The sequence below is a fragment of the Saimiri boliviensis genome, chromosome 14 (genome assembly GCF_048565385.1).
Source record: "Saimiri boliviensis isolate mSaiBol1 chromosome 14, mSaiBol1.pri, whole genome shotgun sequence".
NCBI classification, from domain to species: Eukaryota; Metazoa; Chordata; class Mammalia; order Primates; family Cebidae; genus Saimiri; species Saimiri boliviensis.
In genome coordinates this window covers 86,939,558-86,964,998 of record NC_133462.1, presented here as the reverse complement: position 1 = coordinate 86,964,998, position 25,441 = coordinate 86,939,558, and the positions used below count along the sequence as shown (strand labels likewise).

General features: G+C 41.9%; 1 protein-coding gene across 5 annotated transcripts in view; it reads right to left on the bottom strand.

Moving 5' to 3' along the window:
• CHRM3 (cholinergic receptor muscarinic 3) overlaps nt 1-25,179 on the bottom strand; it is a 498,515-nt gene extending 473,336 nt beyond the window's left edge. For all 5 annotated transcript variants that reach the window (XM_074385379.1, XM_074385381.1, XM_039464330.2 and 2 more), the window contains exon 1: nt 24,022-25,179. The gene's annotated coding sequence lies outside the window, so the exon portion shown is untranslated. The remainder of the gene's footprint in view (nt 1-24,021) is intronic.
• Between the last annotated feature and the right edge of the window lie 262 nt (nt 25,180-25,441).

The following is a 25,441-nucleotide window of genomic DNA, read 5'->3' as shown; positions in this document are numbered from 1 at the left end:
AGCAGAACACAGGAGTTTATGCATGCTATTTAGAAATATGAAAGTAAACCACAGAAAAAAGCAGCCTAAAGATTTGAACATGCTGCCTCTCAGGAGTGGGAATCGGAGGTCATGCACTGAGACCTGCTACTGTTTTATCACAAGCCTTGAGAATTATGTAACTTTCTAAATGGCATATAAAATTAATATTAAATGTAAAAAGATCAATAGAATTGGAGTCCAATCACAACTTTTCTTTTCTTTCTTTCTTTCTTTTTTTTTTTTTTTTTGAGATGGAGTCTCACTCTGTTGTCAAGGCTGGAGTGTGCAGTGGTGTGATCTCAGCTCACTGCAACCTCTGTCTCTGGGGTTCAAGTGCTTCTCCTACCTCAGCCATCTGAGTAGCTGGGACTACAGGCGTGCACCACCATGGTCAGCTAATTTTTGTATTCTTAGTAGAGACAGGGTTTCACCAAGTTGGGCAGACTGGTCTTGAACCCTTGACCTCATGCTCCACCCATCTCAGCCTCCCAAAGTGCTGGGGTTGCAGGCGTGAGTCACCCTACGTGGCCCACAGCTTATTTCTTTTTTGTTTTTCTTTTGTGCAGGTCTGCCAGTTAGAAACTGTATCTAACTTATTTATGTTTGCTGTCCAAATGAGCTACATGTGAAGTAAAACACAACAGTGTAACAGCGAAACGCGCAATGCTTTAAGAGCACAGATTCAGGCCACCAAACCCAGACAGGAGGCTGAGCAAAAACCTGACATGTTGCAGGCCCCACAAGTCATTTTTTGAATCTCTAAAAATGAAGTCACCTAACATTGTTTCTGTCCCATAGGAGAGCTTAACACATTTTATTTCTTCTCTTTCTTTCCTTCTTCAAACCTAACGATTGCGTGAGCCAACGCTAAGGTATTAGAAAAGCTTAAAACCTCCTTAGTGACACAGGAAGGCAACAACTGAGTAAATCATATTTAAAAACAAAATCAAGTGGACATATATAGGCAGTGTTTTGTCTCGACTATACTTCATCAGTAAAAAGAGGCAGATTTCCTAGTCGGAAGAAAGCAAGTTTAAGGACGCCCACAGCAATGAAGCTGAAAAAGCAGTGAGGAGCTGGAAGATGAATGAAGTCATGCTCGGAATTTCTTATTTTGCTTCAGAAAGATATATGGATCTTTTTGACCGTTTGAAAACTAAGCATGAAGGGGCAGTGTGGTCGAAGTCTTAATGGAAATCCTTTAGGGACAGCAGATGAATCAATACAGGAGCAGGGTCCAGAAGGGTCCTGGGATCTAAACAGAAAGATGGTGCTGGACAAACAGGGTGGAGAAGAGACAGCGCATGCCAAAAGCACAGTGCAGACCTCCTCCAGAGAGGAGTCCACGTGGGAGGTAAAAGACTAGGAGGTGTGGTGGACCTTGGGATCGCTGCTGTCTCACTGTGGCCACAACAGCCTGACACCAGGATGTGTCTTGTGCCCTGAGAAATGACTGATGCATGCATTTTACAGAGATGACATCACCTGACAAGGCTTGAAAATGGGTTCTTAGAGGGTGAAAACCATTTTGGATTTTGCTGTGGTTTCTGACTCTCTAAGTGGCCGCATTCTATAAAAAGATACCCAGTATCTAAAGTATATATATATATATATATATAAAGTTTATGTATGATATTAAAATTTCGTGAGGTGGAAAGGTGTTTAGGAGAAGAAAGTCTAAAAGGCTCTTTAGTGGGCCATCATGAGAAATCCCATTGAGAAACACTAGACCGAAGAAACATATAAGAGGAAAAATTATGGTTGAAGAATTGTGGACTGTAAACTGATAAAAATTGAGAATAATCTCTCGGTTCTAGGAGTATGAGAACATTTTGTGACTGAAAACCATGTTAAAAATTGATAGCAGACATCTCGATACAATACATGGAAATGCTTCTTAAAATGATAGGAAAGAAAGGATACTAGATATCTTTAAATCAAGACTGCTCTGGTATCTAGAGCATAGAGTTTGTTTTAAGAAATTATTTATTCACTGAATTCCTTGTTACCAAGCCCAAACATTCTGCTGTCTTTTAGAGATCAATAACTAAATCTTATGACAAGCCTAAATTTTACTTCATCACAAACTTCCACGTGGTCCTAGTAAAATAGCCTCATACATTTTTTAAATACCTGCTTAAAAGTCACACCTGTATAAGCATTATTTTTCTGATTCTATTCAGAGCCCAAAGGTTTTCACGCAGACACGTGAGATGGGAAAAATGGATTCCAAAGAAACAATGTCTCCAGTAAGTGTCTTCTACACAACCAACTTCAAAATAAAATTCACACTATCAGGGATATTGATCTTCTCACCATTATGACCACATCAGCATCCTGCAAACCAGATTATGTATTGCATCATAATATGTTTAAAGCTACTTCTCAACAGCAATAAAAATTAGCTGGTCTTCAGTACCAGTGAGCCTTAAGAAGAGGGCAGGACCCTGTCCTCTTTCCTCATCACTCTATTTCCAGTGCAACATCCTAGCCTTGGCAGCTGCTCAACAAATATCTGATGAATGAAAACATAAACAAATAAAAAATACAGTATTTTCAAGCATGTTTAGCATTATTTGAAGACTTAGATTTTAATGTGAAAAATGTGACAGAGTATAATATTTATTTTAAAACGCTTCATAATAACCGAAAAACCAGAAATCATATTCCGGAAGCCAGCCAAGTAATGCAAAAAGTGAAGTGTCTGTGGCACATCATGAACATTCTGGAGACCAGGCATGGTGGCTCATGCCTTTAATCCTCGCACTTTGGGAGGCTGCAGCAGGAGGACTGCTTGAATCCGGGCGTTCAAGATCAGCCTGGGTAACACGGTAAGACCCCGCTCTGAAAAAATAAAACTAGCCAGCCAGGCCGGGCGCGGTGGCTCAAGCCTGTAATCCCAGCACTTTGGGAGGCCGAGGCGGATGGATCACGAGGTCAAGAGATCGAGACCATCCTGGTCAACATAGTGAAACCCCGTCTCTACTAAAAATACAAAAAATTAGCTGGGCGTGGTGGCGCGTGCCTGTAATCCCAGCTACTCAGGAGGCTGAGGCAGGAGAATTGCCTGAACCCAGGAGGCGGAGGTTGCGGTGAGCCGAGATCGCGCCATTGCACTCCAGCCTGGGTAACAAGAGCGAAACTCCGTCTCAAAAAAAAAACAAAACAAAAAATAAAACTAGCCAGCCACAGTGGAGTGCACCTGTAGTTCCAACTGCTTCAGAGGCTGAGGCGGGAAGACTGCTTGAGTCTGAGAGGTCAGGCTGCAGTGAGCCATGATTGTGCCACTTTATTCCAGCCTGGGCAACACATTGAGACCTCATCTATTAAAGAAATAATTTTTTAAAAGAACATCCTGGGCCAACAAAGTCTTGATTGCTGTATTAGTCTGTTCTCATACTACTATAAGGACATCCAAGACTGGGTAATTTATAAAGGAAAGAAATTTAACTGACTCACAGTTATGAAGGCCTGAGGAGGCCTCAGGAGACTTACATTCATGGCAGAAGGGGACTGCAAACATGTCCTTCTTCACATGGCATTAGCAAGGAGACGTGCACAGTGAAGTGAGGGAAAAGCCCCTTATAAAACCATCAGATCTCGTGAGAACTCACTCACTATCGCAAGAACAGCATGGAGGTAACCACCCCCGTGATTCAATTACCTCCCACCAAGTCCCTCGCACCACACATGGAGATTATGGGAACTACAGTTCAAGAGGAGAATCGAGTGAGGACACAGCCACACCGTATCAATTGCCTATCACATTTTACGTAGTGGTACCTTGTAGGTACGCAATTGCAGATTTACTAAGGTTTGCCTCAGATTTTCAAATTCAGAAAAGCCCTTCTCAATCTTCCTCTTCCATTTTATGATCTAAGAAATTTCTTTACTTCTTTCTCAATGCATATGCTCACAATGAAGTCAATGAACATTTACATTAATTTTTTTTAATTAAAAACTAACAAGTTGGTTCTCTCTTATGTACTTCTAATAGAAAAATAACGTTAATGGCAACAAAGCCAGGCACATTCATGGAAATCGGATTGAACGTGCTAATTTATTTCATTATTCTTCAAGTGCATCATGCTATAATTTATTGTGAATGACAGTATTCACGGTGATTTCAATATAGATGTTTAAAAGAAAAAGCCCTGGGGGAAAAACAATATAAGGGTGGGTTTGGCAGTTTCCTTTCCTGCAATAAGAAAAATGAAAGTGAGATTGAGTATTCATTCATTCAGCTAGCATGTATTGAGAGCCCATCCTCCTGGGCCAGACAGTGTTCTAGAAACTGGAAATTCAGCTATCTCTCTCTATATATTTATAGTCATTGGTCTCATAGAACTCATATTGTAGTGGGTGTTAACAGACAGTAAGTGAAAAAATAAATATATATTTTGTCAGGCAGTGACAGATGCTATGAAGGAAAGGACAGCAGATTCAGGAGACGGTGAATGATGAAAGTGAAGCATGCCACTTAGAGGAGGTGATCACAAAATGCAGCCTGATCAGACAGCATTTGAGGACAGCTCTCACAGAACTGAAGAAGCAAGCTATACAGACTTCTCAAAAAAGATCATTTCAAACAAATATAATAGTAACTGTCAAGGCTCTGAGGCAGAATGTTCTTGGTATAGACAACAACAATAAAAAAGAAAACAGCACAGAGTTTCACTTGTAAGGTTGGTTTTGAATCTTCTTCTCCATCTATTTAAACCTTATTGGTCCTTTAAAGTATCTCTCAAGTGAAGTCCCTTAAAGGAAGAAATACCTGGTATCTCTCCAAAAAGATTTGGCTTCTGTACCCTCTGATCCCCAAGAACGACTTGGCTCAAACAACTCTATTTTACAAGTTAACATATTTGTAGATTATAAACACACATCTAGGGTCAAGACTTTGCTACAAAAATTGTCTTAGCCCTTCCTGAACCTAGCTGCCTTATGATGATCTTGGTCAAGCTGTTTTGGAAGTCAATAACATCATCTGTAATTAAGAGAGGCTTTGCAGAAATGTAAAGAGTCAGCGGGCATTACTTCTTTATAGCTTAGTCTGGTTTGGACTTGGAAAACATACAATATGGCACCCTGACCCCAAGTCTTCCAAAAGACATACACTGGGTTACTTCTTTTCTGGAAAGAGGATGAGTGGGCTGCTCAGTAGTGGGGTTTGGGCCAGCTTTCGGTTCGGTAATGGCGATGTTAAGGGTGATATTAATCTTGTTCTATGCATGCTACTTGCTGGATTTTACTTTAGTTCATACTTCATCTTCTTTGGACTCCTATAGCTGATGGTGGATCAAGGGAAGGAGGCAGGCTGAGCATTTCAAATTTCTTGGTTTCTTCTGTCATCACTGGAAAATAAAACATCTGTTTCTCATGCATTTTTTTTAAATGACATACTTCCTGAAGCCGTCAGGGCTTTCATCTATATCTCATTTTGCAAAGCGTATTTTAACTTTTTCACATAAACAGAGCACTAGTCAAAATACACAAGGAGTCTCTGTTAATTTAAAAAACCACATGTGACTTTCAAAAGAACTTCATCTTGCCCTCCAAAGAGAGCAGGTAGCCAAATGCCATGGAGTAAAAGAATGGTCGTATTTAAGACATACAATCCATGGGACATAACAGCAACTCCTAACTCTCACTCGTGAAACTAACAATATTTTTTTTCACACTGAGTGGCGCATTTTGAACCTTTCAAAACTTGACCCGCTCAATGGACACATAAATGCCGATGTCTGCCATCTAGTGGCAAACATCAGCATTGGCAGTCTAATTTTTCTAAAAGAACAATTTGTTTAAAAAAGAAAAATTTAATCTGAGCCCCACCTATAAGAGGTAGGGGAAAAGTAAAGCCTAGAGAAGGTCAGGAGTCTTGGCCACACTACCCTACTATACCCATCTTCTCTAATCTTGACACCGAGTAGAAGCAGGTTTGTTTAGAAATTCCCTTGCAAGTACTAGTCCAGTTCCTGTGGATTTTCACAAAGACATAAATTCCATGAAGGCAACATCTTGTCCTGCTTATTCATCTCTTTATCCCTAGCACTTAGAACCTTGCCTGACACAATTCAGGTACTTAAAAAAATGTAACTAGCAAGTGAATTACCAGTAGGAAGGTTGGAAATAGAAGAGAGCGTGCATCACCTGGCTCCAGGGTCTTTGCTACCACAGGAATTTCTACACTTCTGATGAACAGAGTGATTATTAATTTTGCTTTCTTAACAGAATACACTACTTTGCATTAAATTTGTGAAAATGTATTAGTTGTATATGATTTTTGAAATTTACTTATTTATAGAAGACCTTTATAAAATGTCCCCTAATGGGGCCAGGCACGGTGGCTCACACCTGTAATCCTAGTACTTTGGGAGGCCGAGGCAGGCAGATCACAAGGTCAGGAGTTTGAGACCAGCCTGGCCAACATGGTGAAACCCCTTCTCTACTAAAAATACAAAAATTAGCTGAGCATGGTGGCACCTACCTGTAATCCCAGCTACTTGGGAGGCTGAGGCAGGAGAATTGCTTGAACCGGGACCTGGGAGGTGGAGGTTGCAGTGAGCCAAGATCCTGCGCACTCCAACCTGGGATACAGAGTAAGACTCTGTCTCAAAAAAAAAAAAAAAAAAAAAAAAAAGAAAAGAAAAAAAAGAAAAAAAATCCCCTAATGAATGGGTAAAACCAATGATGTCCATTTCTTTTTAGACTGATCATGATAATCAAACTATTTTGCACACAGGCAGCAGTTCTAGACTATGCTGTGTTTGCTTTTGACATCCTGCTGTTTATATCAATGATATACGTGAAGTACTGCCTCAGATATGCAGCCCCTAAATATAGCATTATACCCATGCAAAAATATGATCTGTTTATGATAGTCAACTCCCTGATAGAACTCAAGAAACAAACAGAAAAATGTTAAGAACTGCGTGTGTTTGAGATAACACTTTCTGTTTTTATAGTACCCTGTGAACATTGTTAACCATATTTTCCCCAGATAGATAGATAGATAGATAGATACAGCAGGATACATTTAATGCATTCATCTGAATTTTCCAGCTGAGATCTGAGTCCTTGCTCTATTGTGTTTAAATTCCAGTGGGAAAGAGCACTCCGCCCTTTGCAAAGCCTGAGAAACATCTCAAGTTGAGTATGATTCATCTTACCAGAGAGAATGACCTCAGATAATGTACCCCTTGCCAATCCATGCTATTAATCTAACTTGGAAAAAAAAATCTGTCTTTCTTTCTTTCTCTCTCTCTCTCTCCTTCTGAAGCAGTGGATGTTAAAATTTAGCAAGCAGAAGTATTATCTGAAATACAGTATTTAGAATGCAGATTGACAGATTCTGTCCCCATTCTTATTCAACTGGTCTGGTTTCAATCCCCAAGATGGCATCTTTAGCAGACACCCCATATGATTACCATATACACAATCCTGGGCCACACAGGATCATCCACCCCCCAAATCCCTGTGATTGAAAGCTTTCCAGTGGTCACAAAAACCTTCAAGACAGCTTGGTAGTTGTGGCATCTAATGATCGACTAATAATGACTACTGGAAACATACTGGCCATTAGAAATTAGCTGGTGAAAGGAACCATAATCTGCAGGGTGTCCGAGAGACTATAGCTCTCAAAATGTGAGGGTCACAAGTGTAACCATTGTCTTTACAAAAACAATGCTCCAGGCAAGTGAAGTTCTGAATCTCAATTGGAGAAATTCTGGTATGTTCTGCATATCACTCATCGGGAACTGCTTATTGTTCACTAACAGATAAACTATTTTGTTATTATCAAGATACATTGAAAACTGCTAAACCTCATGTTGCTTTTTCTCCCCCAAAGGGAACAGTAACAAGAAACTGGCTCAACAACAAATACTTAATGGAAGTCTATTAAGTGCCAAGCAGGCCCTTGGGATAGATCAGTGAATAAAACATAAAAATCTCTGTCTGCACAGAGACCTTAGGCATCACTCAGTTTAGTGAGCTTCTACAAAATGTAAAGTCTACAAAGTGTGTGGAGAAATAAGCAATCAGTGGCTCCTGAAAAAGAGAGTTATCTACAGAATTTACTCAAATGCAGATAAGTATGGTCAATGTTTTAATAGATGTGAGAATGACATACTAAAGGAGCATGGGTATTGAAAAGATGTACAGTCAGCCCTCTGTATCTGTGGGTTCCACATCCGTAAATTTAACTAACCTTGCACTAAAAATATTCCGGTAAAAAAATCCACCAAGTTCCAAATAGCAGAACTTGAATTTGCCTTGCGCTTGGTAGTGTGTTGAATCCACTCAAATGAAGTGATGTGAGGCCATGCATTAGGTACTATCACTAATCTAGAGATGACTTAAAGCACATGGGAAGATGTGCATAGGTTATATGTAAATACGATGCTGTTTTACATAATGGACTTGAGCATCCTGTGATTTTGGTATCCGCTAGAGGTCCTGGAACAAATACCCATTGGATACTGAAGGATGACTGTATTTTCCTGAGAGAATGCAGGCCTCCTAATATGTTTAGGACAGCTACAGCCAAGCTAGGGAGAGTAAATTTCAGGAAGTCTGGTTTCCACAGAAACCCAGAGGCAGGACAATGGAGTCGCATCCAAAGAACCTCCAGCAGGCTGGTGTGGCTACAGTGACGTGACAGAGTGGGAAAGCAGACGGAATTGAAAGTTACATAGAGGTAAAATTGTAGGTCTCATGACAGAACAGTGAAATCCAAAAGAAACCGAAAGCAGGGGAACCAATTCGAGGTAATAGGAGATTTGTAAGGGGGAGAATGATGGGAAAGGCCTGGATCGCGGAGGTAGCAGTGCGAATAGGAGACAAGGAATTAACATGATGAAGTTTGGTTAAATTCGACAGGACTTAGGAGCTGCATGTAAAGAGGGAAGCTTTATAAACATTCAAAAGGATTCAAGTCTGAATCCTTCTTCTCCTAGGAAGACTGTAATACATTCAACGCATGTAAGAAAAATAGGAAGAATGGCATATTTTGGAGAAAAGTATTGGGTTCCAATCTCCATATCATACATTAGAGGTGTCTGACGGATATTCTTTGTAGAAATGTCTAACAGAGGGCTAGAAATGGATATGTAGAACCTGGGAGGAGGTTTGACACTTGAGATCTGTTTCTACTAATCCTTGATGCTATAAATGCAGCTGCAAACAGCAAAAGTGGAAAAAGAGGCCGGGTCATCTTCAGGCAGTGACTTCGCATGAGTCTATATAGAAACGTAGATAGAGAGTCAAAAGATCCAGGCGTAGAATTTTGCAGCTTTGGGTGTGGCATTCAACCTTTGCAGATTCCAAGATCCTCAAACATAAAATAAGAGGCCCACATTAGATAATTTCAGAAACCCCTTCAAAGTCTGCATCTGGTCACATTACGAAGGGTCTATACTGCAGGTAAAGGAGGAAGGACGGATGGAAGTGACTGAAAAGCAGTGCTCAGAGGGTTAAGGGGAGCATAAGTCAGCATCTTGGGTTGCAGGGAATGAAGGATGAATCACAGTAAGGAAATTAGTGAAAATGCCATGGAGATACCAAGCTGGATGGTAATGGAGTGTGTAGCTTTAATGTTTCAATAAGCTTCTTAATGCCATAGCTTCAGATAATCAGTTCCAAAGAGTGATAAGGGGACCCTATTTCATGGGACTGAAAAAAAAAAAAAAGGAAAGGAAAAAAGAGAGAGAGAAGAACTTTGTGATCAGGAGAAGACAAAATACAGAGTGATAACTTGAAAAATTGCAAGGATAAGAAAAAGTGTGCTTTAAGAAAAGTCAAGTCAAACGTGCCATAATTAGAGGAAAATATAGAGAAGGCTGGTGACTGCCGGTGTGGGAGGAAGAAGATCTGAGCGAGCAATAGACAAGTGTTATGGGACACACATTTCTGTTTCTGATGCAGCTGGAGAGTGGCCACAGCCTCTCTCACCTGGCAGCCTTCAGACCCAGGTACCGGTTTCTTTATTCAGCCTGGTCCTATTCTGGACCTGACCCACGTTAGTCAGTTATCTCATCAGTAGTTTAACACGGGCCAGGCCTGTCTCTAAGCCTATGGGAACATTTCAGCCCCTCCCAGAATCAGCTTCCGGATATTCTCTTTAAGTCTAGACCTTTGGGTTCATTTTTGCCTGGTCCCTGCTTCTGATGAGAAAGGTATCCATGCATTCTATATGAAAGGCAACAGGGGACAGCCTGGATCCGCTGAACTTCTCTGACATTATTAGCTATTTTAGTGGAGGAAAGTCCTCAGTATGTTTCAGTTTCCTTTTATGTATATATAAAAAAGATAATAACAATTTCTATTTAAAGAGGGTTGTTGACTGCATGGTACTGGCATAAAAACAGACACACAGACCAATGGAACGGAATAAAGAGCCCGAAAATAAATTCTTGTATTTATGGTCAACTGATCCTCCACAAAGATGCCAAAAACACACAATGGAGAAAGGATACTCTTTAACAAATGCAGTTGGGAGAACTGGATATCCACACGCAGAAGAATGAAATTGGATCTTATCTCATACCAAATATAAAAATCATATCAAATTGGATTAAAGACTTAAATTTAAGACCCAAAACTCTGAAACCACCATAAGGAAACATTGGGAAAATGCTTAGGACATTGGTCTGGGCAAAGGCTTTTTGGGTAAGATCTCAAAAGTACAGGCAGCAAAAGCAAAAATAGACAAATGGGATTACATCAGGCGAAAACATATCTGCATGGTGAAGGAAGCAATAAAAAGTGAAGAGATGACCTACCATATGGGAGAAAATATTTGCAAACAATCCATTTGACAAGAATGTTAATAACCAAAACATATAAGGAAGTCAAACAACTCAATAGCAAAAAGAGAAAATAATCTGATTAAAAAATAGGCAAAAGATGTGAATAGACATTTCTCAAAATAAAACATACAAATGGTGAACAGGTATATAAAAATAAAACTACTGGCTGGGTGCAGTGGCTCATGCCTGTAATCCCAGCACTTTGGGAAGCTGAGGCAGGTGGATCATCTGAGGTCAGGAGTTCGAGACCACACCGGCCAACATGGTGAAACCCCATCTCTAGTGAAAATACAAAAACTAGGTGGGTGTGGTGACAGGCAACTGTAATTCGAGCTATTTGGAAGACTGATGCAGGAGAATCGCTTGAACCTGAGAGGTGGAGGTTGCAGTAACCCAAGATCATGCCAGTGCACTCCAGCCTGGGCAACAGAGCAAGACACTGTCTCAAAAAAAAATTAAATTTAATTAAATTAAAAATAAATAAAGGAATAAATCTACCATAGGATTTGGGATCCAGCAATCCCACTACTGGGAATATATCCGAAGGAATGGAAATCAATGTCAAAGAGTCAATGGCCCTCCTGTGTTCAGTACAGCATTATTCATGATAGCCAAAATATGGAATCAAAGTGAGTGGCTATTAGCAAGAAGAATGGAGAAAGAAAATGTGGTATACATACACAATATATAGCATTCACCCTTAAAAAAGAAGAAAATTCTCCATCTGCCACAAAATGGTTGGACTTGGAGGACACAGTGTTAAGTGAATAAGTCAGGCACGGTTTCCTGCAAATGCCGCATATTCTCACTTACGTGCAGAATCACAAAAAGTAGAACGTATAGATGAAGAGCAGAATGGGGTTTCCTGGGGGAAAGGGAAGGGGTGATGGTTGGGAAGATGTTGGTCAAAGGTACAAAGTTTCAGTTTGAATGAATAAGTTTGAGAGATTTATTGCACAACACAACAAAAACTATGGTTAAAGATAACAAACACTTGATAACGGCTAAGAGAATACATCTTATGTTCTCACAGCAAAAAAAATCAGAGGTGATGGATATATTAATTAGTCTGATGTAATCATTTCACAAAGTACCACGCTATCAAAGCATCATACTGTACACTATAAATATACACAATATTTAATTGTCAACTTTGCATGAAAAAAGAAGGTTGCTGATTCAGCGAGATATTGTCTGAACATCTGAAGTCTCATAATTCATTATTTATTACAGTTCATCAGAATTATCAACAGTTATCATTATCATCACCATCATTATCTGTTCTTTCTTCAGGATATCTTGCATAGGCTAAAAGTGACTCTCTTTGCCTATGGTGGTTCCTAGGGTTTTCAGGCCTTCAAAGAGACCTTGGTTCCAACATATTACTTTGTCTTTTTAAATCTGCTTTCAAAGTATTCATTTCCTTTCTTTTTATATATGGACATTTTTTTTTGTGGGTATAATTTTAGACTATATATTTCCAAGTTATATCTTGCTTGCTTTCCAAAGAGAATCTGAGAATGCTTATATTAAAACTGAAAGCTTAAAAAAAAATACTAGAACAAAAGGGAAGTAGAATATAGAAAAAACAAGCAAAACTGGCCACTATGATTGAATGTTAGTTTTAGGTCTGAGTTTCCCAGCAGCCAATGTAAAAAATGAAATAAAGATAGTTTAATTATATTATCAGATAATTGCTCTTATTATTCTAAAGGAGGTTCAATTTTTACTGGTATTAAAGTCTACAAGAGACATATGATACCATATGTGAGACATATTAACTACAAAAATGGGAAACATTTTCAGGGGTTTGATAGAAGATGCAGAAATATTCTTTATATTGGCCAGGAGTGATGGTTCATGCCTGTAATCCCAGCACTCTTTGGGAGGTTAAGGCAAATAGATCACTTGAGGTCAGCAGTTCGAGACCAGCCTGACCAAGATGGTGAAACCCCGTTTCTACTAAAAATCCAAAAATTAGCCGGGTGCAGTTGCACACGCCTGTAATCTCAGCTACTTGGAAGGCTGAGGAAGGAGAATCACTTGAACCCAGGAGGTGGAGGTTGCAGTGGCCAGAGATCGTGCCATTGCACTCCAGCCTGAGCAACAAGAGTGAAACTCCATCTCCAAAAATAAATAAATAATTAATTAATTAAATAAATTAGTCTTTATATAATCTCACTAACCCAGACTGCAGAAGTCTCATATTGATTCAAAGTTGTAGCCTTTTATTGCGTTACATTCTACTTTTAAGTTTCTTCTCCATAAATACAACCTTCTTTGCTGACATCTCTAGGTCCCTCAAACATATGCCTGTCCTCCCTCTACCCAGGAAAATGACTTTCTCGAGTTCTACTATAGAACTATTTTTTAAATGACAAATACGGCATCAGTAGGAAACATACATCATTATGAAGACTTAGCTCTCAAAATTCCAAAGGGAGTATTGATTTTTACTTCTAAAAGAATTTTATTTTCAACAAATGCCTTGTTTGTGTGCCCCCAATTACTGGCATTCTAAAACGTAGCTTACATGATGTTTTCCTTTTGTTTTCTTCCCACAGCTTCTTTCTAAATTGTAGTTTTATTAAATATGTTAAAGTTTTTGGTATATCTTTTACAACATTTTCTATATTTTTATTCCATATTTATATCCATTCATGAAACAAAAAGTAATACCTATACATATGTATTAGATAGATAGATAAATATGTACACATTCAGAATTCACAATGAGTCACCTATTCTTTACGGAACTAAAGAATTTCAAAATTGGCTGGATGTGGTGGCTCACGCCTGTAATCCCAGCACTTTGGGAGGTCCAGGCGGTGGATCACAAGGTCAGGAGTTCAAAACCAGCCTGGCCAAAATGGTAAACTCTGTGTCCACTAAAAATAAAAAATAAAAAATAAATTAGCCGGACACGGTGGCAGGCACCTGTAATTCCAGCTACTTGGGAGGCTGAGGCAGGAGAATCGCTCAAACCTGGGAGGTAGAGGTGGCCGTGAGCCGAGACTGCACCACTGTACTCCAGCCTGGATGACAGAACCAGACTGAAACTCCATCTTAAAAAAAAAAAAAAAAAAAAAAAGAATTTGAAAACTTGCACTTCAATATAAAATTCAGCAATCTGAGCATGCATGTCATCAAACATGGTAATTTTAATTTGGCATCAAAGATAAATGATTACTACCTTACCAGCAGTTCATCACTCAACATTAGCCTAAAGACCTAAGTATAGCTTGGAACTTCCGGGGTAGTATTTGTGTTTTACTGTTACAAATCCAAAGTCTAGCACAATCTAAGGAGCAGAGAGGGAAATTGCTGAATAAAGACATACTTAAGTGATCAGAAATTCAAAGCAAACATATTTCTACATTGCTGGGCCATTTTAAGCAGATTGATTTTTATGCAGTTAAATCAGTCAATCTTTTGGAATAAGCTGCAGATTTTAAGAAGAGGGAGATAGATTTACATTCAAAGTCAAGTTGCAAAAGTCTATTATTATCCCAGTTTGGTATAGAGTAAATGTTAGAATGTGTGTTGAAAAATATCAGAAACAACCCTGTCATGGCACCAAAATGTTAATGGTAGTTGTCTTTTGGGACATTGGGTTATGGTGGACTTTTGTTTTTGATATATATTTCCATAATGTTTGAATTTTGTATCACATGTATTACTTTCATAAGGAGACAAATAACAAAAACACTACATTTACTTTTGTCGAGACAGGATCTCATTCTATTGCCCAGGCTGGAGTGCAGTTGGCTCCATCACAGACCACTGCAGCTTTCAACTTGTGGGCTCAAGGGATCCTCCTTGCCTTGGCCTCCCAAGTAGCCGAGACTACAGGGACATGCACCCCCAAACTCAGATAATTTTTAATAATTTTTGTAGAGATGTGTTCTTGCTAAGTCACCCAGGTTGGTCTTGACCTCCTGGCCTCAAACAATCCTCCCACCTCAACCTTGCAAAGTGAGCCACTGTGTCTATTTACGTATTTTATATGTGAATGTACATACTGAGTATTTATGAAGAAGACTCTGCACTAGATACTTGAAGGCAGTCCAAGACTGACAAAACACAGCATCTTTCAAGGAGAACGCAGTCTGATGTTTGAAACAATTTATGTGCACACACACATAAAAACCAAGAGTGAATGTAATCAGTGATCAAAATGAGATTCTGATAAAGTAACAGAAGATGAATTCATTTCAAGCAGTCCTTGACACATTGCTAAAATTCCGCCCTGATGATGTGGCGGAAACAGTATCCTGAGCAGCAAGAGAACGTGGCAGAGGATGAGGACACCTGAAGGTAAAGTGAAGAGTGACCTTGAGACTCGAGATGAAAGCAAAATGCAAACCCAAGCCATGAAACAGGATGAAGCTGATGTGAGATGTTTAGTCTTCCTTCAACAGATAGCGGAAGGAGATGTCACAGAAGGTATTTGAGGGTAGGAGAAAGATGATCACATTTGGTTGAATAAGAGTAATCTGTATAAAATGGACCCAATGGCAAGAGTATGGCCAATGAGATTATCTGGGAAGCTCAGAGACTAAGAAAAGTTATAAAGGTAAAACTTAAAGCCTTTCTTCTGAGTGTGGTCCCAGCACAGAGGAGCAGCATCTGCGTCACCTGAAGGCTGGTCAGAAATGCAGATTTTCAGGCCCCACCCCAGACCTCTTGGATCAGAGTCTACATTTTTTCAAGATCCCTAAGTGATCTGAATGCACATTAAAGTTGCAGAAATGATGAATTAAGATATTGACAGCAGGAGAGGAAAGTAGCCAAGAAGTTTGAGCTCTTCCTTGGTTGAATCATTAGGATTCGGTACCTGGCTAAATGTGGGAGGTAAGGGAAGAGAATAAATCAAGATTACTTAATTTATTCATAATGTTTGAGGAGTAGGATGGTCATGCTATTCATAGAAATAGGAACCCCAAGAGGGAACAGGATGAGGAAGGAGATGAAGCCTGTGCTAGCCAACAAGCACACAGAGGCACTCCTTTCTGAAGCCAAGTCAGGCTTGGAGATGAGCGAGTGAGTGTGACCCACACACAGAAAGAGTATTTGAAACCATGGGAACAGAGGTAGGTGAGGAAGGAGAGGCCGGGGAACGGTATGGGGGAAATGGCTGGAAAGCCCTACACTCAGCAGAAGATGGGAGTGGAGAACAGGAAAGAGAGAAAAGAACCAGAGGAGAGAAGAGAGCCAGGGAGGTATAATGCTCTAAAAATTAAGGGAGTTTAAAGGTGTTGCTAAGAGATTAACCAGGGTCATGAGTTCGTGTCCTTTGCAGGGACATGGATGAATCTGGAAACCATCATTCTGAGCAAACTGACACGAGAATGGAAAACCAAACACCACATGTTCTCATTCATATGTGGGTGTTGAACAATGAGAACACATGGACACAGGGAGGGGAACATCACACACGGGGATCTGTTGGAGGGTGGGGGGACTAGGGGAGGGATAGCAGGGGCTGGGGAGATTGAGGACGGATGACATTGGGAGAAATACCTAATGTAGGTGAGAGAAGCATGAAGGCAGCAGACTACCATGGCATGTTTATACCTACGTAACAGTCCTGCAAGATCTGCACATGAACCCCACAACTTAAAGTATAATAATAAAAAATCATAATAAATCCCTCTCTTTTCTAATTCCTTTCTTTTATTACCATTCATTCTTCTCTGTACCTTTCCATGTAATGCACTATAAAGAAATATATAGTAAAGATATTGAAAAAACTAGAAGAGATTAACCAGGGTAGAGAAGGAATCTGTTTTGTGACTAAGAGATTACAGGTGACTTTTGGAAAAGTCATTGCTATAAACCTCATGAATGTAGACGAGCAGAGTCTAAAGATTTCAAGTCAGAGGGTAGTGAGATAAGGGGAGTGTGATCGCTGATCAGTAGGTGTAAATCAAAATGGTGAAGAAAGACTATGAAAAGTTAGAAGTGGCACACAGGACCAGGTTGAAATAATGTTGAACTTTCAACTTTAAAGATTTTCTTATGGAAGAAAGATCAGAAGTGCTCTCATCGCAATTCTCAGGATTATTAAGAAGGCAAACAAGCAAGGAGAATGAGATTTTTGGCTCAATGTAAAGAGGATCTGCATCTCACTGCTCTGTGAAAATGGAACTCACCCCTGGTGAGCGTTCACTTCTCAAACCACGCAGACGGCACAGTGTTAATATCAAGAGAGAGGTCCAAAGGCAAAAGTTGTTCATCAGCGTCATCTTCAGTGGTCTGAGTGGTGGTCCCTCCAAAAGATGTGCCCACCTCCTAATCCCCAGGTTCTGTGATTATCTCATATGACAAAAGATGTGATGAATTTAAGGCTCTTGAAAGGAGGAGTTTATCCTGGATTTTCTGGGTGGGCTTTCACTGCAATCACACATATACTTATAAAACAGGCATATACAGGATGAGACATGAAGAAAGAAGTGGGGGAGCCAACGTGACCGCAGGAACAGAGACTGGAGTGTTGTGCTTACAAGTCAAGGAATGCAGATAGCCACCAGGCTCTGGAGGAAGAAAGGGGGGATTCTCCCCTAGGGTCTTTAGAGGGACTGCAGTCTTGCCAACATATTGATTTCAGACTTTGGCTTCCAGAATTATGAGAAAATATACTTTTGTTGTTTTAAGACCTGAGAAATTCATACAACATCTAACATCCCCTTCCAACCCAGATTTGTTTAGCTGCTCTCACACTGATCACATATGGTCCTAAAAAGCAGAGCCCTTGACTTACTGTGTATCCAAAACAGAATGTCCATGGTACCTGACACATTAGATGATACCGACCTGAAAGATGTGATAACAGATATATATATATATATATATATATATATATATATATATATATACAACTCCCGTGTAAATGAACATAGGTTGATTGGATAAAGAGATAATTGGTGGCTAGATAGATGGAGTGACTGGGTGATTTACTTATTCTACTCAAATATGTATTTATTATATATTTACCTATATACTCTCATGAAGTTAACTTCTTTGGAGAGAATAGAAATAAATATTACCTGGGTTATCTATCCTTGAGGGTCAAACTTTATATCAAGATGGTAAGTGCCACTAGTATTCAGAGTAGAGAGAAGTGACCTTGCAGTTGTTTAGACAGACTGATTTTCTGTTTCTGACATTCAAATGAATCAAAGGATTTAAAATAATCACAGGGAAAACAGAATGATAGCTGCACTCAAGGAAAGCTGGAAGTGTTTAGCTGGTCCTTGTGTGATGGGAAGGATCTGGGGTGAGGAGAGGAGAAAGGAGGACTCTGTAGAAAGAAATATCATGGCCATTCCAGATTCCCATTCTCTCTCCCTTCACACAATCAGAAAGCACAGGAAAAATGGTGGGAGGTCCATCATATCTATTTCAAGTATGAGGACTTCTTTTCGGTGTAAATGGCTTGAGAGACCTCCTACAACAGCAGTTGTGCTTTTAGACTATTTTGCACTAAGAAAATTGAAAAATCACAAAAAAGACTGTGTTCAACACCCTTTTGAAATGACTATGCATATATATGTAAATATAGTAACATCAAAAATATTGTCAATTTGAAGCCGGAAACCCAATACTATTGAATATTTATATGGATTGTATTAATGTATTTATTTATAAGAGATGGGGTCTTGCTGTGTGGTCCAGGCTGGAGTACAGTGGCTATTCACGGCTGTGATCATAGTACATTATAACCTTGGACTCCTGGCCTTGAGCAGTCCTCCTGCCTCAGCCTCCTGAGTACCTGGGACAACAGGTTCATGCCACCATGCTCGGCCAACATTTATATGGATTCCAAGTCTATAAAATACCACTGCATTAGGATTCAATGGAAATGAGAGCTAGTTCGATAGAACTTCAGGTGCTTGTGGGCAAGAACTGGCTTATATGTATTAAGAGCAGTAACCAAGTTTCTCTCCAGTCTGGTTCCCATGGGCAATTCTAGTGGGAGAAAATGTATTCCAAAGTGACAAGTCTTAAAAAACACAGACAAAGCTATTAGGAGCTCCTTTTACCTACATCTTAGTGACAGGATATTTTTATATGTATCTATTTCTATGGCTATAGCTACCTGTGATAAATTAGAAGGATTCAGTAGAAGAACACCAAAACACTTTGCAGCCACAAATGTAGGGAAGTAAGCATCTGGTAGCTCCCCTCTCTGGAGACTCTCTCCAAAACAGGCTGCAAGTATTTTACCTTAGTTTAAACTCACCTGAATTTTATCTGAACGGCCATAGTTGGCAGATACTCTGCCTAAACCAGGATGTCTACATTAGCACCACTTCCTGTGCTAGAGGTGACAGAAGGTAGACTATTTCATGGCTCAGCTGGCATGCCAAATTTCAAGGAAGCAGTGGGGACAGGAAGCAGGGTAGGGCTGGGCTAGAACAAATGACCTAATGAAGGATTAATTCTGTAGTGGATAGTCAGCCACTCAAATTACATTGCTTGGGAGAAGTGTGGAGAACTGAGAGTTGATCCTACCAACAATAACAGACAAGGAGAATGTATTTGTCAAGTGGAACCGGGCAGTACAAGTCTCAGGCAGAAATGATGCACTGTCAGGAGGGGAGCTGTGCCTCAGGTCCAAGGGCTTGTCCACACTGAGGTTGAATCAGAGACAGAATAGAAAGAAAGAGACCTTGCTCCTGGAGAAAAGTTCTTGGCAAGGGCAAGGCTGACTGCCAAGGTCATAGCTAAAAATTTCCCAGGCCAGACATTAAAAGCAGTATTGAAAATGCAAATTGAAAACTCAATCAAAACCTCACCCTATGAAATGGTAAATATGACAGGAGTTAGAGAAACTGAGGTGAGGGAGGCATGGGAATTGCTAGAGCTCACTGGGGTTGAGACAGACTCCCTTCTTCTGTGGCCTGTGGTTGCAGAGTCAGAAGGGCCAGGCTCCTGCGTCCCATGCAGAGCAGGGCTGGAAAGGCAAGGCCTCCAAGCCCACGATGCATCTGCCAGCTACTGTTTGTCAAATTGGTTTTTCTTTTTTTGTTTCTAATTTTTGGCCACCATTGTTTTTCTCCAAGTGTTCATATTCCGGTTGGCTTCAGGATGAACTGGCACAATTGGTGAGAAGCTGGCAGGGACTCAGAATATTCCTTCTGTTGACTTCCTGTCATCACTACTGGACCCTGTGCTGTGTCAATGTGGCAAGCTGCAGCTGCAGCCCCAGCAGAGGAAGCTAAGAAGGTGCAGTCAGCCAGTGTCCTTGACCCTCAGGAGGGGATGAGCGGGGAAATTCCAACAGGTGGGAGAAGGTAGGTCGCCAGCCTAAAGAAGAGGTCCTGCCAGAGGCTGGGGAATCTGCCAGAACTTCTGAACAGAAAACAACACACAGAGGCCAAAACTGAGCCAGAGGGCCACTACACACTGGTGCTCAGTGCTTCCCATCATGGGGTACTGAGACGGTTCTGGGTTCCAGTTGACTGCTGCATTCATAGTGCCTTAGAGTTTGTCCAAAAAGCACATCCGCATGCACTGGATCGTCAAAACCAGCCCATGGTGTGGACAGGGCAACTACTCTGGTCTCCGAGTGTACAATGGGGAATGAAATGCTTGAGGAGGTCACGTCATTTTCACATAAGCCACATTATGGCTTAATATTTTCAATTGCTTCACCAAACCAAAATTATAACGATGATGATGAGGGTGGTGATTTAGAGAGAGAGTCTCAGTCTGTTTCACAGGCTGGAGAGCAGAGGCCTGATCCTAAATCACTGAAGCCCCTGGTTCTTGAACTCCTGGGTTCAAACTATTTTTCCACTGCATCGTCCTTAGTAGCTAGGAGTACAGGTGCATGCCACCATGCCTGGCTGTTTTTACATTTTTTGCAGAGATGGGGTCTGGCTATGCTGCCCAGGCTGATCTTGAATTCCTTGCCTTATGTAATCCTCCTGCCTTGGCCTCCAAAAGTGCTGCCATTAATGGCATGAGCCACTGTGCTCAGCCCAAAATTATTTTTATTTCTTGTTTTGAAGACAACACGAATGCAGATCTATACTGCCTGGGACATGAAACTGCTGGGGAAGGTGGCAGGTGAACAGAGCCCTCCAGGCCCTGGGAACTTTATCAATGAAAAGTCTTATGGAGCCCTTCACTGATACTGCATCTAGGAAAACACTATATTCGATGATTAAGCATAAAGACACATTTTATTATGCTGATTAACTTTTAAAAGTAAACATGGTAGAGGGATTTGATTAAAATTTTATTAGGTTCATAGATACCTTTTCAAATATTCTTATGTAAGGAGAACACATTTTAAATTCACAAACATGTTGTATAAAAGACAACATTTCTAGTTACTGATCCTTCAAAATCACAGGGTGAGAATAATGCTATTAGTCATCTTATGCTATAAAATCAGGTTCCATAAGTGAAGGACAGATATGCTTCTCTGCATACTGATCAGAGCCTCCATCTTCATGTGACTCACAGTTCATTCATCTCCTATCTGAAGTGCCACTACACCACAGCTGTTCCCGATATAAACTTCCCGGCACTGCAAGCAAGACCCAATTTCTTAATAGTCACCCTGGAAATGTCCAGGCCATTTAGCAGTAAGCAACTGAGCCTGCCAATGTTAACAAAGTTGTTAGGCAAGAACAATATGTTGGCTGGGAAAATGACAGAGACTTTAGCTAAAAGTCTGAAAAAATATCTTATTTTATAATTTACAAATACATAAGGTCATTTTGCTTTTAGCCATATCACTTAACTTTCTGTCTATTCAATTTACAAGTGCGAATCTAAAAAATTTTATTTCTGCCAAGTTCACATTTTTTCCATGCTCACTTTCAACAGGTTGCCTGCAATTAAAGGCTAAAACATCATTAAAAGAACTTCACATTTTTACATACTCTAACTTAAAACACAAATTTTCTTTGTTAGGAAAATAAGTCATTTGTCTTTATAAGGAAAAAGTGAGAAGGTACACGTTGAAGAACTTTTACGCATGCTTAAATAATCTTCCAAAGTAAATAATACTTTCAAAGTGACATTTTACTTCCCCCTACCCCAGAATAAAAATAGGGTAATGAATATTCATCATAGATTTCTCTATATTTTAAAGGAAAGTTTCCTAAATAAGCCTAAATGTAGGTTTAATACAGAACTATTCATTATAACACTTGTTCTTTATTTAAAACTTGACCAATTCCACCCTGGCTCCTTTTCCCAAAATACACTTTTCCCTAACAATAATTTTCCATGCAGAAAACTTACAAAGATTTTTCAAAGTCTACTTTTTATCTCATTTTTTTTCTGATCTCGAGTTCATTTGAATAATGACCCAACGTTTTTTAAAACACAATATTTCAACACTGCTATTTTCATGCTACGTTCAATCTTCGTAATACTCCCCAACCTAGAGAAACATTCTAAATCAAACCGGCAATGTAATTATTTTAAAATTAGTAATTAAAGCGAACGTTATATTTCCATATGGAAACCACTACAAAAATAACGTGCTTTCTAGCCCAACAATAGCTAATTATGTGTTAAGCTAATGAGACAAACTATGTAAACAAAATCTAAAGATAGACTATTCAGCAATAGAAGCCATGAGGTAAACCACATTTCCGTGGCATGCTGAAATGCACACTGAAGCAGGCATGTTCCTTTCACATGTATACTTTGAAATATCAGCTGTTATAACAAGAGGGTGCACCCGGCACCTCATCTATCCCACTATATTTGGAACAAAAATATCTTAGTTTTTTATTATTGTGCTACCACTACAATCCTCCCTCCATGCAGGTATCTGCTCTAGGTTTAGCTTTCTCCTTCCTGAACTACATGTTCTTATGCATAGTGTCTCTTAAGTAAATACTTGGGCATTGTTTTAAGCACAGGAAATAGTGATGAATGGTTCATGCAATATAATGATCTCACAATATGGAATTATCTGGACTACATAATCACTGCACCCACTTAAAAATTATGTTTCAAATAGCAACCTACAAGGCCAAAATGGGGGGAGGGGACGGGTTTTCTGTCTTGGAACTCAGAGGACTGGCGAGAAAGGAAAGGTCTGTGCAAAGCATATTGTGAAATAACGACTGTCCTCAACAACACCTCGCTTTGATAAATACATCTCTGTCCTAAAGCGGGCCGTCCTTTCACATTGCAAACACGGACACGGGCGGGGATCGAGAGGACATATCCTTGCAGCCTTTGGACAGGTTCAAATAACACTTGCAGACAAATGAAGGTTTGTGCATTCTTGAAATCTGTCCATATGGATGCCGTTCCCAACCCCCTGCTGCCTCTACCACTTCCAAAGGCCTGCAAGGAGAGTCGCACACACGCACCAGCATGCACAACAGGATCACAATTCCAACACGCACACCGCGGAGTGGATTCTGCTGCTGGAGTCAACTGTCCGCCCGCCCCGCCGTTTAAAAAACACGCACAGATTAATCTCTCTAACAGCAAGCTATGCTGGGGAACTGCTCCAAAGAGGAGACCCCGCGCAGTCCAGGGACCGCTGCTTTGCGAGTGTAGACTGTCCCCGGGTCAGTAAAGATGCGCGCTAGGCTAGGTACCTTCGCCAAGGTGTTACTAGAAGTGCCACATTTGCCTTTTCGCCCCGTGAAATGCAATTCGAACTTGCGGCCCCGCGGTGAGGTTGGCGGGCGCCTGCTCTAGCCTCCTAAGAATTGACAGGAAAGCTGCGGAGACGCGAGACACACGCTCAGCACACGAGCGCGCTCACAACACACCCCGAGCCGGGTGGCTCCTCGTGCTCCGGCGCTATGGTGCTTCAGATTCGGAGCCGGGGAAGAGAGAATGGAAGCGAGGGAGGGCGGGCTGGGGCGTCCCCGGCTGTCTCCCGGGCACCGCTAGCACGATTCCCGTCCCTTTGGGGCACTTGGGTGCCACCGGGCGTTCCCCACCCTCAGTCAGTCCCGAACGCCAACTCCGCCCCAGATTGAGCTGTCGGAATTCAAGTCCCCACCATTCCCAAAACCGACCCACAGCCTCTCTCTTCTCTCCCCAGTCCCTTTCTTCGAACTCCAAAAACGAGACCTCTCTTACCCGCCCCGAAAACTTTTTCCTCCTTTCGCAACCAGATAAGCAGGAAAGCAGGTCGGCCGCCGCCGCCGCCCGCTCTGCCCTGCGCCTGGGTGGCGGACGCCGTCCCTACCTGGCAGCTGCGCTCCAGGTGTCTGTCCCACGCGGGTCTCCGCGCTTGCCCGGTGCGCGGATGGCGCCCGGTCCACCGTCCCTTCGTCTCCTCCCGTTCAGCGTTCAGGGAGCGACTGTCCTTAAGATCGCGCGCCCCTGCCCGGAGCCGCCCTTGGGTTCATCGCCGGTCTTCCCACCAGCGCCGCTGTCGCCCCGCGGACTGACGAGGAGCCTGGGGATCCGCGCAGGCACCGAGGGCCCGGCGGTGTGCGCTCCGCTGTCTGAGAGCGCTCCGCCCGCGGGCAGCTGCGGCCGCGCGTCACATGCCGCCTCCGGGCAGCGGCCGCGGCACCTGCCCCAGCGCCAGCGCTCCCGGCTCGTCTGCACGCTCCGGCCCTTTCTGTTCACGCCCTTTTTCCTCTGTCTCCCCCTTCACTTTTTCTCTTCTTTCCGTCTCCTTCTTTATCCTGTATTCCCTTTCTCCAAAAGCAGACGCTTTTGGAGAAGGCGCTCAAAGGGAGAGGAGGGCCTTTTCCTCCCCACGAACTCTTCCTCTGCCTGGTGGTGGCGGTCGTGGCTACTGCTGGCCGCTCCTCCTCTCCTTCCTCCTCGCGTTCCTCCTCCTCCTCCTCCTCCTCCTCCCCGGGCTGCGAGAGCTGGTGTAATGCTCAAGCTGCCTGCTGGAGACCCAAACCTGCCCGGCTTCTGAGCATGCCCAGTTGCCCTGCTGGCGCCTAGCTCCACTCCCTCGTGCCCTCCGGGCTCCGCGTTCTCCGCCTGGCAGGGGGCGAGGAGATCCCAGGGTGCCCCTGGGGTGGGTTGGCTGAAAGCCGAACACGGAGCAGGAGAGAGGGGGCCCACCCGCCCAGCACGGCCTCACCTGCTCCCCCCGCGGTGCTTCAAGGGTAGACTTTGCCCGTCGGTTAGTTTGGTTGTGTTCGCTTTTCAATTGGTTTCCCCGGACTGCTTGGAAGGGCTGGAAGGAAGTCGATTGCTTGGGCACAACTTATCGATGAATGAACTTCAGTTCAGTTACAATATACGACTCCGTGGAGAACCTTCCTCTAGGGAACAGGCTGATGCATCCACTTTTGCACATTTAGTGAGTCTCTCTGCAGAGCAGTGTAGTAGAGGACGACGTGACTTTTCCTTCCCTGGACAGTTACACTTTGGGAGAAAATGAGGCAAGCATCCATGAGGAAAACATCGAAGTGCATGCCCGCGCGCGTGCACACACACACACACGCACACACACACGCACACGCACACGCGCACACGGACACACGCATACACACACATGCACACGCATACGCGCGCACACACGCACACACGCACACGCACATGCACACGCACACGCGCGCGCACACGCACACGCACGCACACACATGCGCGCGCACACACGCACACGCACACACGCATTTTTAAAATCAGAAAATAAA